The sequence below is a fragment of the Lynx rufus genome, unplaced genomic scaffold (assembly GCF_022079265.1).
Source record: "Lynx rufus isolate CCGP_SWC_20201006 ecotype Redwood Valley unplaced genomic scaffold, mLynRuf1.p SCAF_10, whole genome shotgun sequence".
In the NCBI taxonomy this organism is placed as follows: Eukaryota; Metazoa; Chordata; class Mammalia; order Carnivora; family Felidae; genus Lynx; species Lynx rufus.
This window is the reverse complement of record NW_025814824.1, coordinates 44,598,939-44,615,312: the sequence shown is the minus strand read 5'-3', so window position 1 is coordinate 44,615,312 and position 16,374 is coordinate 44,598,939. Positions and strand designations below refer to the sequence as shown.

Below are 16,374 nucleotides of genomic sequence, written 5' to 3'. Positions count from 1 at the left end.
CCCTGACCCAGGTACTAAGTCAGGATCTGTAACTCCAGTGATTTGGATACGGATTAGATTTGAGAAGCATGTGGCTGTACCAGATAACTCCCCCCATCCTTCAAAGCCCAGCCTAGCTATCATCTCCTCTGGGAAGACTTTACCCATGCCCCAGGTAAAGCTAATCAAGTTCTCCCTGTGCTATTCCTTCCCTTCCCTCCCCTTTCTTTTTTGTGTGCTATTTCATTTACATGCTGCTACCACATCTGTTTTCTTTACTAAACTATGCATTCCTTGAGTCAAGGAATTGAATCAATTTCATTTGTTTGTCCTTTGCAGGCAATGAACCTACAATAGATATCTATTGAATTAGGTGAATAGCCATCCACATGAGGGAGACTTTGTCACTACATTGTAAGTGCAGAAATTGGAGCTTAAGGAGTTTCAAGTTCTGTTCTAAGTGACAGCATTGAAATTTGAGCCCAGACCTCTTCATTTCAATACCTATGTTCTCACCTTGATGCCATCCAGCCATTTTAAGGACTTGAGACAGTAAAGAGAGATATCTTAGCACACTGGGATTTTCTGCATGTGGGAAGCTGCCTATTCTAAAGCTGGTAATGAAAAGTAAGAGAAGTCTAGTAACGAAGACTGAAGAAAACAGAACCATTCAAAGAGATTGGTGCTGGAGAATTAGGCATGCCTTGGAAAACCGAAGAAATATTTTGTAATTTTTTTTAAAGATCCATTTGCAAAGATCAATCCTAAAGTGTGTTATCTGCATGTTCTTCATGTGTATATCTGTGTGTACAGTGCCTGCCCTAAAAAAAATGTACTCCAAATTTATTGTCTAAAGGAATGAATGTCTTTCTTTGCACCTACGTGTCCCAAGTTCACATGTGTGCATTACACATCTTTAAACAGCTATGGGGATCTGTGACTGTGTATTCCAGGCCCTTGCTCTTTCTTCACAGTGTGATCTGAGGACCAGCACCATCGGCATCACCTGGAAATCGGTGGAAATGCAAAAACTCAGGCATCATCTCAGACATACTGAACTAGAATGTGAATTTTTAATCGGAACCCTAGATGATTCATATGCACATAAAAGTCTGAGAAGCACTATTCTAAATAATCCCAAGTATGCCAGGACAGGCTGTCATGTCAGGTCTAAGCTAAAAATGTTGAAAAGCTGCCAGAGAGATGTTTCCGTTACTTGCAGAACACTGGGATCATTATCTCACTCCCCTGCTCTCCACACACCTGTAGACAAAGATCTACTTTACCACATGTGCCACCACAAGCACACAACATATTTGAACCTCTGTTGATACTTTATGATCTGGTTTGGCCTCAAAGCCTTCCTTGGTGTGCAGAAAACTTGCCCTTTTCATTCAGTAGAGCCACCCACCTGCCTCTTTCTTCCTCTCTCTGCTCTTGTTTAGCTTTCCTTTTACCTCTTTCCCCACCACTTAGTAGCAAGAAGATGACTTTTCTCTTTACTGGCTTCTATTCTGGCAATTCGGAGAATTATTCATTTTCTCTACTGCCCCCTCCCTCTAAGAATTAGATGCAGGTATCTCTCAGTTTTGTTTTGTCTAGAGGTAGTTGGAAAACAACTGATGATTGTAAAGTTGTTAAATATTTTGAAGAAAATATGCTCTTTCCTTTCCTTGAGTTAGTCCTGGGGATCATAACTTTGGTTGGTTGCACTGATACTATCCTCTTTCTTCATACCCTACGTCTTTTTTAAGAGTTTAGAAATTATCCTAGGGTCAGATTTTCTCTACCAAGTGACAACTTCTTCAACTTAAAAGAAAATGGCAATTGAAGCAAGCTAAAGATAACAAGTAGGGGTTATTTCTGAACAACAGTGCACTGAAACTTATCATTTCTCTCTAAAGCTCTCTTCTTTAGGAACTGATAAAAGAGAGAGACAGAGCATGAGCGGAGGAAGGGCAGGGAGAGAGGGACACACAGAATCTGAAGCAGGCTCCAGGCTCCCTGCTGTCAGCACAGAGCCCGATGTGGGGCTCGAATTCACAAACCGTGAGAACAATGACCGGAGCAAAGTTGGACGCTCAACCAACTGAGCCACCCAGGTGCCCCCACATGTAATTTTTTTTTAATCTCCAAACTTAGAAAAATCCCTACCAAAATTCATAATTTGCATATTCTCTATGATTTAATTAAGTGTTTATACCAAGTACATATCGATCTAGAAGCAATGTTTAAGACCTAATGTCTTAATACCTTAATGTTTAAGACCTTAGGCTACAGGATGTAGAAGTATAAATACTATCTGACAATCATTTGCTGTGTGATCTTGGGAGAAGTTACTTTGCCTCTCTTTCCCAGTTTCCTCATGTGTAAAGTGAGGATGAATGAAAACAATGATACCTCAGAGGGTTTGAGTGAGGAATATATTAGTTATCATGCTTAAGCACTCAATGAAAGTTTGTAGTTATTATCATCATTTAGATTTGATGAAATTAGAGCTACTTCTCTTGAGATTCCACGGAAATAAAACTGATGTCCTGATCTAGGGGTTATACTTGTTTTAAAAGTTATGGAGAGGTGAGTATACTAATGACAGAAAGAGGGAGCCGTTCCTAAACAACCACTTGGTGCAAAGCTTCGTTCTCCCCATCTCAGTGCTGAGCCTTGCTTTCAGGACTATGGGGCCCAAGAAAGTGGGACGGTGCTGATGAGGTGCCTCTTTCTCTTCCCCTCTCTGTTTTCTCACCATTGCAAGGAGGGAGCTACACCAAAACACAGCTCAGAATCTGGGGAGGCATGGGAACTCAGTGAGCAGCAGGTCAAATTCAGAGTTTGAAACTGAGAAGGAGACCTGAAGGTAGACAGGGATCCATGGAGGACTGGTTTCCAGGATTGGTTGGGAAGAAGCCAGAAAAGTCATGGAGGGCTGGGCTGAAAGTCTGAGGATGAGTGGAATCAGGGCTCTGTACTGGCGATTGAAGTCAGAGAAAACATTGCATCTTAGCACAAGATGCAGATCTTCCTCAGGAATGGTAAAGTGGGTGAACAGAAGACCCCGGCTGGCAATCAAAACAAAACAAATTACTCTTCAAGATAATAAGGTCAGGGCAAAGCAGAGAGTCAAGAAAACAGTAAGCTAGATAAGCCAAGGACAAGTGTGCACTAAATTCGACGACTCATGTAGGGCAGTGTGTAGAAACCAAGTAGACCGTCTAGAACATGAACAAAAAGGACTTGATGACAATGGTGAATCTGTCTTGTGCCTCTGCTCCTAGATTAAGCTAAACTTAAGGTATTGAGAATAGATGAGGACAGGTAAATATCTGTGAGACATTTTACCTCACATTAGCCTTGTAAGGGTAAGAGTGCAGATGAACATATCTAGGGATAGTCAGCAATAAGAGGTATATTGAACTGTATTAGATGTTACTTGGCTTCTCTTGAGGATCTCTATAACCAAAAATGAAAAATCTAAATACTTGGTGTAATGATACACCACGAAAAAGATCATAACACAAATAAACTATGCATGTTAATTAAACAAATACCATTAATTGTAAGTGTTCTGTTATGTTTTAAAGGAAATATACAGAGATGTGATCATCTGGGCTTCCAAGTCTTTCTCAATATTCATTTACTGGAAGGGCTTGGGTCATGGCAAGTCTGTTTCTCTTTTGATCCATTGTCTTTTCCTGATCTATTTCTGTTGCTCTCTTTACCATACTGGATAATGTTGTCCTTTGAAGTTTTACTGTCCTTGTTGCCGCTCACATTGCCAGAGCTTACATTACCCACTATAATTAGCCACCTGTCCAGTCTTTGTTATGATGGCAATTGCTGACCCTTATTGTACTTTATTATATGTTCAATACATTATCTTTCTTTTTATTTTCACAAGCACTTCTTATTGTCAAGTCTTTCAGACTAGGGCAAGGGGTCTGAGTACCCTTCATCCAGAATTGCACTGCAATCAACAAAGAACAGAATACTGGAAGCAATGAATGTGGCCTTAAAGAAGTACAGTGTTAAAGCTAGGGAAAGCCATCGAAAACCAAACCCCAACCCAGATGAGCTGAGTGAGGAACCTGACCAGTCTTTTGAGATAGAGCAATCATAGGAACTGGTAAAAAGAATAAAAAATGGATTTCTTTTAGTCACCAGGTACTTTACATTCTTGTACTAAATCCTAGGAGGTAGACATTTTTGTACTCCTTGTACAGATAAAGAAATGGAGGTCCAAACAGGAGGTCAAAAACTCGGGTCCATTTGATTCCAAAGCTCATTGTTTCCTTTCAATTCTGTATTGCCCTGGATGGACTAGAGGTATAGAGAAGGAGACATACATTGAAGAATTCACGTAGCAAAGCATAAGAGACTGTTAAAAACTGAGAACAAACTGAGGGTTGATGGGGGGTGGGAGGGAGGGGCGGGTGGGTGATGGGTATTGAGGAGGGCACCTTTTGGGATGAGCACTGGGTGTTGTATGGAAACCAATTTGTCAATAAACTTCATATAAAAAAAAAAAAAAAAAAAGAATTCACGTAGCAGAGTTAAGGCACCCTTGAAGGATTTTTTTTTTTTTTTGAGATTGTTATACTTCCTTCATCAAAATGAAAAGGGTATTTTAAAAGGAAAAATCAGAATGTACAGTCAAGATGTCCAGGGAGTGTTAGGATAAGAGAAGTATCCATGTGGAAGCAGGCTAGGAGCCAAGAAGTAAAAGAGCCCAAAAGAGCTAGGCTAGGCTCTTAAGACTAGAGGCTAAATATCAAAGATCTTTAAATCAGACCATTTGTGTTCCTTTGGCCTAACCCAATCATGATAATCCTGTTTCTCCTTGCCTGGAATGGGTAATTCTATGATCCTCCTTTAGGGATGAATATGTGACCTAGTTTTGGCCAATGAAAACTTAAGGGAAGCCTGCTGAAGTGGAGCTTCTGGAAGGATTTTCCTGCCTGATAAAAAGAAGGAAAATTCTGAAAAAGCCTTCCACCCTTCCCTTCCTGTTTGGGGCACGATCATATAAATATGTGACATTTGGCTGCAGCAGCCATCTTGTGCCTATAAAGGAACCACAGAGAAGTAAAAGCATCCTATGAAATAATAATATTTGAACTTTGTATATGGCTGATAGTTTGAAAAGTACTTTTATATACCTAATCTCACTTAATGCTTAAATAATCCTGTGGGATTGTTATTATGTGTGCTCTGGAAGGGTCCTAAATCTGTAGATTCAACCAAAGTGACAGCCCGATGATGGAAATAATGTTACCAATGTTTCCAGGTGGTTTTCGAAATAGTCCTGTATGGTGTTCTGAAATAGTTCCCAGTATTGCCTGAAACGAGCTCCCAAAAGAGACTCTGGACTTCAGATCCCCAGGATGTTGCAAGGAAAATCAGTTAAAATCTAAAGCACAGGTTTGTGTTTTTTCGGGAAAGAATACCGGAATGATTAAAGGCAAAAACGGTTAGGCAAAACTATAAAGAGTACACAAGCACTTGTTGACACAATTTAGCAGTCGATTACTTGAGGACATGCCAAAGGTTTCATTCCATTTCAGAAAGTAGTTGGAGGGCAGACCTAGGGAATCCTTTATCGTGGAGGTTTTATTATCATTCATTTGGAGAAATTTCACCCTAGGGTTTCAAGGCAAATTCACAGTGGCTTTAAATCATGCAGGCCCAAAAATGAACAAATCAGGAGCCTATAGATGCTGGAGAGGATGTGGAGAAACGGGAACCCTCTTGCACTGTTTGTGGGAATGCAAATTGGTGCAGCCGCTCTGGAAAACAGTGTGGAGTTTCCTCAGAAAATTAAAAATAGACCTACCCTATGACCCAGCAATAGCACCGCTAGGAATTTACCCAAGGGATACAGGAGTACTGATGCATAGGGGCACTTGTACCCCAATGTTTATAGCAGCACTCTCAACAATAGCCAAATTATGGAAAGAGCCTAAATGTCCATCAACTGATGAATAAAGAAATTGTGGTTTATATACACAATGGAATACTACGTGGCAATGAGAAAAAATGAAATATGGCCCTTTGTAGCAACATGGATGGAACTGGAGAGTGTTATGCTAAGTGAAATAAGCCATACAGAGAAAGACAGATACCATATGTTTTCACTCTTATGTGGATCCTGAGAAACTTAACAGAAACCCATGGGGGAGGGGAAGGAAAAAAAAAAAGAGGTTAGAGTGGGAGAGAGCCAAAGCATAAGAGACTCTTAAAAACTGAGAACAAACTGAGGGTTGATGGGGGGTGGGAGGGAGGAGAGGGTGGGTGATGGGTATTGAGGAGGGCACCTTTTGGGATGAGCACTGGGTGTTGTATGGAAACCAATTTGACAATAAACTTCATATATTGAAAATAAATAAATAAATAAATCATGCAGACCCATATTTTCACCTGCCCCGTACAAATAATTTCATTCTGTTAAGTCCTGTAGTAAAAAAGGTGACAAAAGTGCTAATCATTGTTCATAATCAAATTCTATAAAGTGACATTGACCTAAAAACAGTAACAGTTATAAATAAAGCAGAATACAGCAATTATAAAAAGGTAGAGTAAGTATATTTTTTCAGGGTTTATCATGTGCTAGAAGCTACATATTATGTAATCTAATTTGACTCTCCCAACATTACTTAATATTACTGGTAAGGTTATCAGTAATCTATAAAAGTGAGTACCTCACAAATCAAAATAAAAAAAATTTTTTTAATGTTTAGTTTTGAGAGAGACAGAGCATGAACGGGAGAGGGGTAGACAGGGAAACACAGAATCTGAAGCAGGTTCCAGGCTCTGAGCTGTCAATGCAGAGCCTGATGCGGGGCCCGAACTCACGAACTACAAGATCATGACCTAAGCCAAAGTCGGACACTCACCTGACTGAGCCACCCAGACGCCCCAGTACCTCACAAATTTAATGAAACCATTTTTCAGCATACAATAGGCCAGAATATCATCCTGAATTATTAGATTCTGTGTATATGGAAACAAAACATGCAAACTATTCAGTTAATTCCATTTTTTAAATTGAGTCAAATGACCTTGTTTCACTCCTTGCTAAAAAGAAACCTACTTGCTGAATAACTCCATTAAAAAAAAAATCTTTTAGTTAATTATTTTGAGATGGTGCAGCCACCGCATTTGAAAGGATCTCAACAAGCTGGGTAAGTTATATTTGGTTTGGGGGCATCTGATGTAATTATCCTCTTACTTCATACTTGACAAGAGCAGTTTATACGAGTTACCGTATGAAATTATATCAAAATCCTATGAGGTATGAATTATTCACGTTTTACAAATGAGAAAAAAGTAAAAAAAAAAAAAAGTGAGAAAGGTTAGCTTGCTGCTGAGGTGATAGAGCAGGAAAATGGCAAAGGCAGGACCTAAGTTTGGGTGGGTCTTGCTCCAAAGCCCTTGTGTATCTTCTACTACTTTCTATAGTCAAGATGCCATTTTTCTTTAACTGAGGATAGGAAGAAACACCTTGGAATTTAAAACCACAAAATGAAATGCTTCACCGGGTGTAGGATCTGTTAGACAATTTTTTTTTTCAAATGAGGATTTTACGGGTTTCCTACATTTCTCCCTTAGGGAGTTGCAGAAGGAGCAAAGGAAAAAGCCGTGCTCGTATTGCCAAGTGATGTTACAAGAATCGTGCTGTTGCTGTGTGAACTACATGTCTACACTAGCGGCATCCTTTCAATTTTTAAAGTTCAGCTCAAAAGTCCTATTTCTATGCTAAGTACTTGAGTGATTGTCTATAGATAGGCCCAAAGCCTACCACTCTCCTCCCAGCCCCGCCCCCTGTCCCCCACCAAATCAAACTTTGCATCATTGTTTAAATAGGAAGATGTGGGTGGGCACAATCTTAATCACCTTGATGTTAATTTTAATAAAAATAAAATGGTTTGATGGGCATTGGATTAAGTGTTGCATTTCACTCTTGTTCTGGCTCTTAATGTCTAAAACTTTGGCGACTTATTTAATTTCTCTGAGCCTCAATTCTACTATCCAGAAGCATTTCTCAAACTCTATTTTTTAAATTCCCAATCCATTTGAGGAAAAATACTTTTGTAAAATGCATGAAAATTAATTACCAGGAAAACGAAACAGAAAACATATTAAGCATGCTCATTTCTTTAAGATTATTAGATTCAACAGGTAAAACATTGCTTTGTTAAAAGTTTCTGTTAAAATTGCTCACTCTCAATTTCTCGTCTCAATTTCCAATTTCACTAAGGCCTGGAAAGAGTTCATAGCCTGCCATCAGTCCAGGAACTACATTTTGAATCTCATTGCTCTTTAAAATTAAGGACAGGGTCGTATGGATGGCTCAGTTGGTTAAGTGTCTGACCCTTGATTTTGGCTCATGTCATGATCACACAGTTCTTGACTTTGAGCCCTGCGTCAGGCTCTGTGCTGACAGTGTGGAGCCTGCTTGGGATTCTCACTTTCCCTCTCTCTCTACCCCTCCCCTACTCATGCTCTAAATCTCTCTCTCTCAAAATAAACAAACATTTAAAAAATAAATAAAATTAAAGATAAAAATGTCCTTAATCATTAAAGGGTTGCTGCCAGAATTCAATGATAATGTATGTGAAATGCTTAGAATAGCACCTAGTAAGTACAAAGCATGAGCAAATTCTACTCTCTGCCGTAAAATTAAACCCAGAACCTCTAAGGAAACAGCACCAGGTAGAGAATATCCTGGCACAAGTGCATGAGATTAAGCTCCTAAGGACACTTGACCTTGCCCCCAACTTGACCTTCCCATCGGGATTATCTTTTGCTTTCTCACTCCAGCTCTACCTAGTCCTTTCCTGCTGCCACCAGGACACTGGCCTCATGGTGGGATGAAATTCCTTCCTGTTTAGAGTCAGAAACAGAGTGTAAGGGCTAACAACAACTGAGCTCACAAAATATGAGGTCTCATCTCAACCCAACCTGTCTGCTCTTTGGTTCCGTAGGCCCTGAGGCAGAGGCCCTTGAGCCAAATTGGTGACTACCCAGCTCTATTCTTTATTTGTCTTTGGCAAGTTATTTAATAGCTCTGGGCTTCAGTTTCCTCATGTATAAAATGGGGAAAAAGTAATGCCTTATAGGGCTGCTATGAAGATTAAATGAGCTACTCTATGTCAAGAGCAGAGTATAGCACCTGGGACATCAGAAGCAATCTGCTCAGTAAAGGGTCACACGCCATCATCGTCATCATCATGGTCACCTGGAAACCCCTGAACCCTTCACTTCGCAGCTCCTGGTCAGTCAGTCCCTACAAAGCGAAGTCATTCTGAATGGACCCTAGAGAAATACCTTCCTAGACAAGAGGTCCTGCCTAGGAGAGATCCTGCCATGTCACTCACCTGACTATGACCCTGATCCTTAGATTTCATTGCCACTTGGAGAGATACTCCTTTTCCTTGAGTGACTGGTAGAGAAATAAGCTTGCCTTTGACATGAAATCCTCCCCCTTCTTCCCTGGCTGTGGTGTGCCCCTCAGGGGCCACAGTCGATCTGAACACAAATCTTTACTGTCACTTTCATACAACATGCCATTCAACTCACAATGTGTTTTGATATCCAGAAACCATTTCCTAACTGTGGGTTTTGTATCAGTTATCTAGTCCCACAGTGACACTGCCTAACAAACTACCACAAACCACACAACAGTAAACATCTATTACTCATGCATCTGAGAGGTGTGCTCAGAAGCTATGCTGATCTTGGCTCGGCTAAGGGCAAATTCTACTCTTAGAATCTTGCCGGTCTTGGTTGGACCTGCTCACGTGTGCCAGGATCGTCTGGTTGCTGACTCAGCTAGGATGGTCTCAGCTGGAGTGGCTGGGGTGACTTAGCTCTGTTGTGGGTCTCATCCTCCAGCAGGCTAACACAGACATGGTCTCATGGCTGTGGCAGAAAACAAGAACAAGGGGAAACTTAAACACTTCTCAGGTCTCTACCTGCAACACATTGTGTTAATCAGCTTGGCCAAAGCAGGTCACGGAGCTAAGTCCAGGACAGTAGTGGAATAGCACTATGCTGTTAGATGGCAATTGGCAAGGGTACTGTGCTCATTAAGTGTTTGTTTTGCCTTCCATTTCTTTATATTCCTGCCTGATCAGATCAGGAAAACCACTTGCCAATTCATATTACCAACTCAGGACCCCGTGTCAAGCCAAGATTTTATTGAATGTACACTCTAGGATTTGGTTTGTTTGTTTGTTTTAATGGAATCTGTAGGGTACTTTTCTTTCTTTTCCCCACTAGGCAGAAAAGTAGCAAAAGAAAACATTCATTTTTAATAATGGATATCTGAACATTTCATGTCATAATCCCTAGGATGACTTATAGCTTCTATGGGGACCAGTCTTCATCCCATGGTATTATGCTAGTCTCAACAAATGAATTTCACACACAAGGAATAATACTCAAATAGCTACTTATTAGAGTTGAATGCTTTTCTCATAAAACTTGCAAAATATAAAACGAGCTTTCCTACTGTAGGTAGACTCTAGGGAGATTTCCTGTGTTCGTGATTTGATATTTTCCTTCAAATGAAAAAATACTGTATTTTCTTTCTGACAGTGTTTCCGAACTAAATGCAGGATTACTATTTCCATTTCTGGAGGAGCAAAATTATTTTCACTTGCATGAAACTTCTCAGATGACATCTTGGTCAAAGGGAAGTGTGAAGTCCTCTTATTATCAGTTAACTCTCCAATTACTGACTTTGTGGGAAGGTCCCTGGGCAGCAGCAATGATTTCAGAATGGGCCCTTCCGCTGTAAGAGCAAACTTAGAACCTCCTCAGTGCCCCAGCAATAAGCATATATGTGATTGTGCGTGGAGGGAGGGCCGGGCAATGACAGGGAGCAGAGTTCATCATTTGTGCTAAACACGGTCAGGTGGATAATTCATCATAAAGATGTATGAAGCAAGTCAACAGAGGTGTGTAACGATGGGATCATGGCGGTGCATAGAGCCCCCTCTGCTCTTCCCCGTATTTAGGTCACTGACCTCACATCCTTGCACAAAACTTGGACTCTGCGGTCAGACAGCCTTGGGTTTATATTTTAACCAGACCATTTACCAACTCTGTGACCTTGAAAATTTTACATGATTTCTGTGAACTTGTGGTCACTCACATAAGAATACGTTTCATACCCGTACAGTGACACCTGACACACAGAAAGTCACTTAATAGGACTTTCCTACCATCCCCAATACATCTCCTCTCCCCTTTCTGTTCCAACCTCCTCCCCCACCCCATTCTTGTCCTTTTCTCCCCACCTTCACCTCAAGCCTCACAAGCATTGCTTATGCCAGAAAGAGAAAGACACGAAAAGTAGCGAGATCTTGAATTTGAAGCTGAAAGTTTCCATCAGCATCTCTGCAGAAAAGCAGTCATGTGCTTAAAGTGGAGACACCTAAAGAAAGGAGGAGGGAGCAGAGAGTTTCATCCTGAGGAGAAGGGGAAGTGTGGAATTTTTAGTATTTCATGGGTGGGAGACCTAGGCTTTCAGTGAGAGAGGGAGTGAGACTGAAATTACTTTGATTTTCATGGAAATTATCATTTGACTTTGATCTTGAGAGAATGTCACTGAGCCAAATGCTGAAGTTTAGGTTTTGGGGGAGGGATTTGGGGGAGGTTGTGGAGGGCTGTGAGAAAGAAGAGATGAAAAAAAGGAGATTTCATTCTGAGAGGAATAATTGTGTGTGTGTGTGTGCGTGCGTGCGCCTCAGGAGCAATGTGTGGGGGGTGTGTGGATGCAGGAACAGGGAATCCCCTTTTTTTCTTGTAAGGAATTCAAGTTTAAAACAGAAAAAGTCTTAGAGAAGCTAAGATAATACTGTCCTTAAAACACAGGGAAAAAAGTGGAATTGAAGAATGTCTAGTAAAACAAGGGCTACAAACCTTTTATTATCATATTTGTGGCTTCTGGGGTATGACTTTAATATCTTCTTTTAAGATGTTGCTCACTTAAAGCAATTGTGTTTAATTATAAGTTAAATAAAAAACCTATCCCAAGTATTTCTTTTCTACCTTCAACTCATTTTCCATTTAAGGATATTATTTCCTTGAAGAAACTCATGTCCTTGAGAGGAATGCATACTTTAAGTATTTCCACACCTGAAGAGATCTACTAATCATGAAAAGTAACATGAAGATAAAAAGCAGTGTGCTGTAGCTGCAGGCTTAGCACAACTGGCTGTGTGACCTTGGGCGAAGTCATTGACTTCTCTGAGCCTTAACTCCTTCATGTGGATTACATCAAATGGAAAGGTCCTTCCGTTCTAAAAGTTATCATAAGCAGTCTGGAGGTGACTAAAAACCTTAAAACAAAGTTAATATGAACTATAAGAAATCCATCCACTTCTTCAAGACTGTGGAGCTTAATTCCATAAGCAAATTATATTTGCAAAGATATACTCAACAAGGGGTTAATATCCAACATATGTAAAGAAATTATACAACTCAGCATCAAAACAAACAAACAAACACCCAAATAATCTGATTATTTGCTCATCAATAAAATGGACATTATAGTGGTGTCTATCCTGTTAGTCTTGTTTTGAGGTTTACATGCAAAAATGTTTGTGAAGAGCTTAGCATAGGGACCGGCACTTAGGAAGGGCTCCAAGAATAGAGGTTAAACGAGAAAATAACAAGGGAAGCGGCTGTGCTCAGAGTCCGATCACTCCCTGCGATCCCATTTGGATACTGTGGGGTCCCCCATGCGTTTCAAGGGACAACGTAAAACAGAGTTAGCAAAACAAAAATGAGATCAGGAGGACGGGGTGGGGGAGGATGATAACAGCTCCAGGCTCTGCTCAAAGTGCTTTATCTGTATTAACTCATTTAATCCATATGCCAATCCTACAAGGTAGATAAAATTATCATCCCTATTTTATAGATGAGGAATCTGAGACAGAGAGAGGTTAAGTGATTTGCTCAATGCCACAGAGCTCATAAAGATCACTCTCACTTCGGTGAAGTTGGACATGGACACTGTCCCTAACATATCTGGAAAAAACAACAGAAAATTACTTCTATTCCAGCCTTTTTGGTTTTTCATGGGTGCTTAGAAAGTTGGCTGAGTAATGTGTAAGCCTGACTTATCCCCCAAAGTTCTATGCCTGCATCTATGCCCGTTTCTTTCCACCTGGTGCTAATGAACATGGAAAATAAGATCTCAACATTTGTCTAATGACGTTAACTAACACCATGCAGGGGGCAGCGATTATAAGGGGGGCTGTGCTGCTGCTTCAGCAAGCAGGTGGTAGAAACTCTTCATGAAGATTGCATACAGATTATAGCATTTTGGTGTGTTTTATGATGAAATTTGCCAAGGGTTCAAAACCTTTTCCAACTGGCTCATTTATCCTCAGCACTAATAGAGAGGCTTGATGTAAAGAACTAGAAGCATGGGATGAACTAAGTATAAATTGCATTAGGGCTAACCACACGTTGGAGGACCGACTCAGAATGCTAATGAGTGAAGCTTCTGTGATGCTCTTTATGAAAGGAAATCTACAGGAGGCAAAAGATGGACTCAGCAGACCAATTCTGAGTAAATCTACTGGCGTAGATTGAGACATTTTTTTATAGTGGGGAATGAGAACTTTGCTAAGAATTAGGAACTATATACACCTAGTTGTATGTGTAAACGGACATGTGAACTTGTTGAAAGACTGGATATGGTTAAGAAAGAAAATGGTGAGCTGCTTTCTGTCCTGAGAGGAGCAATTTATTCATGCTAATGCTGGGAGATGAACTATTATTGAAAAATGGTTTAATAACAGTGGAACAACCTATGATTTATTCCAGGAGAATAGAATGAGGAGGAAAAATTCTTATTCTGTTCTGCTTTGTATGCTTCACAAGGTCATGCTAAGTGTATATGTTAATTTTTTTTTCACTCATGGTTGCAGCAAGCATATTCAAATTCAATTAAATATATGTTTGCTAAATACAAAAATAAGGCAAGTAGAAATGATCAAAAACCTACCTCATCATTTTCGGGGAAATTTTCCAGGCTTAAGAAGGAAAATTTGCCTCATGGCAATTTCAAAAGCTTTAAGGTTTTTGTGTATAGTCCTTTCTGTTCAGCTTTTTCTTGGTAATTTCTTTTACTAATTCAATTGCTTAAGAGGGAAGAATTTGAATTCAAAATTCCAAGTTCTCAGCAATCATATTCACACACCATGTTGTTAGCCTGCAGACCTACTTTTTGTTTGAATTTAGAAGTTTGTTTTTAACCATAGTCCAATATTTTCCTGTGGTTATTTTTCCTTATAGAATGTTGAACCTGTAGGTCATTTTCCTGAATGACAGAGAGTTAAGAGTGACGTGTTTGTTAGTGAGGATGGTCTTCAAATGTGGCAAATTTTAAGCCCAACTTCCCTAACTTTCCAACGAGAAGAATATTTAAAATATCTCAGGGATGACTGCATTATTTTTTTCTGTTTGTGATTTGAATTTCTTTTTAATGGCAGACACTGATTTCTTATAGTTTGAGCTTATCCAAGAGATGTTAATGGCTCTGAGGATACTGAAGTGCTCTTTGTGTTCATACTTACTCGTCATTGAACAAGGCTGCCTTTTCATTTGAAGCAAAAGAAGTTCATTTATACACCGTTATTATATGCACACAAATGCTATTATGGGCATGCAGACACAGGGGTCCAACTCTATTCTTAATTATTCATGCTAGTGGAAGGGAGGCAGAGACAACACAGAGCTATACACAATCCCAGACCTTTAAATATTTTAGTTTAGAATGTCCTGCTTGACTTTCCCCTGGAACTGGAAATTTTGCTGAAATGCTATGTGAACATTCAAGTATTTCATAGACACCTGCTGTATACAGATTTCTAAGTGCCAGGGGACATTACAAGATATAAAAAGAATCCCAGGTAAATAATTTGCTGAGAGAATGAGGCAATCAAAAGGAGGGATAAACTTATACTTGTGATGCTATCTAGAGAGAAAAAAGGCAGTCATAGATCAACTCATATCAAGTAATGGCCAGAATAAAATTGTGGTGGTAAGGCGGTAAAGTATAAAGCAAGCTTTTTGAGTGAAACGTGTCTTGACTCCAGAGTTGAAGGGGCTAGGGGCTATAGTTTTAAGGAACAGAGAAGCATTCCAGAACTCCAGGAAATTGCAGAGAAGAAAGCCAAGGTAAAGTCACGGCTTTCTGGTTCCAGGACAAGTTGTGGTAAGTGACTTGCCAAATCACAGTGTGTCAGTGGCAGAATAGGGGCTAAAATTCCTGTTTCCTGGTCCCTCATTCAGTGAAGGGATAGGGTCCTGGTCTTCTCTAATTGGATTAAATCTCATTTCTCCGTGGAACAGTTTTGACTATTTTGACTATGGCCATGTAAGACACATGGTTAAATCAAGTTCATTGACTTGAATAACTGGGATTTAAACCCATAGCTACACACCAAGCCAGCCAATGTTCCAGTCACATTAAACAGTTTGCTCTTCATCACATTCTCCTTGCATATTTTCTTCAGATCTGGCATTCAGCTGGAATGCATCAATATGATAGTAAGTTATTAAAAATTTTTTTTGACAGGAAGTAGGATTTATTGGTGGGCGTGAGTAAGAAGGGAGTAGGGCCGAGGTTCTCATGGGTGCAGAACCTGCCATTTGTCCAGGGGGCCATGATTAGGGATATTTGACCCCACAGCCATCGGGGATAAGATGCTTGTCAGCCACCATCTCTTCAAATTCATCCACGTTAAACTTAGTAAAGCCCCACTTGGAAATGTGGATCTTCTGGTGGCCAGAGAACTTGAACGTGGCCCTGCATAGTGCCTCAATCACACGCTCCTTGATCTGCAGGTGGGTACAGACGGACAAGATGACTTGGCCAAAGTGGACTCTGGCCACTGCACCCTGGGGCTTCCTAACGGCATCCCACATACCTGCCTGGAGCCTAGATTGGGGATAGCATGAGGTCAGACATCAATGTCCCCTGAAAAGGACTGTCTCCAAGGTTCCATAGGGCAACCCATCCAATCACCAGGCTGCATACACTACTAAGGAGCCTACTGTTTGCAGCCCTTGCACACTGGGCCCCGAAGGGGAAAAAGCACAAGTTATTAAAATATAAAACACTCTGTTCCAGTTGGGAAATAACCACATTTTTGAAGGGCCCCCAAATGCTCTTAACCACCATAAGACCCACTCAGACATCTCCTCAGATAGTTTCCATAATTTAGTAATTAAAGGGGAACAGCCAGGACCCTTGAAGACCCTGCTTCGGCACTACAGCCAGCATTCATTCTGATTCGTCATGTACCAATGGTATGCCAGTGGTTAAGAATTGTATTAGTCCTAGATTTTTCCCTTCCATGTTTTTGTTCATACTAT

The 16,374-nt window shown here is 40.3% G+C and overlaps 1 non-coding gene across 1 annotated transcript; it reads right to left on the bottom strand.

Moving 5' to 3' along the window:
• Positions 1 to 15,984: 15,984 nt before the first annotated feature.
• LOC124505347 (small nucleolar RNA SNORA70) lies at positions 15,985 to 16,119 on the bottom strand. The gene has a single exon (XR_006960634.1). It is a non-coding gene; the product is annotated as a small nucleolar RNA SNORA70 (small nucleolar RNA).
• Between the last annotated feature and the right edge of the window lie 255 nt (positions 16,120 to 16,374).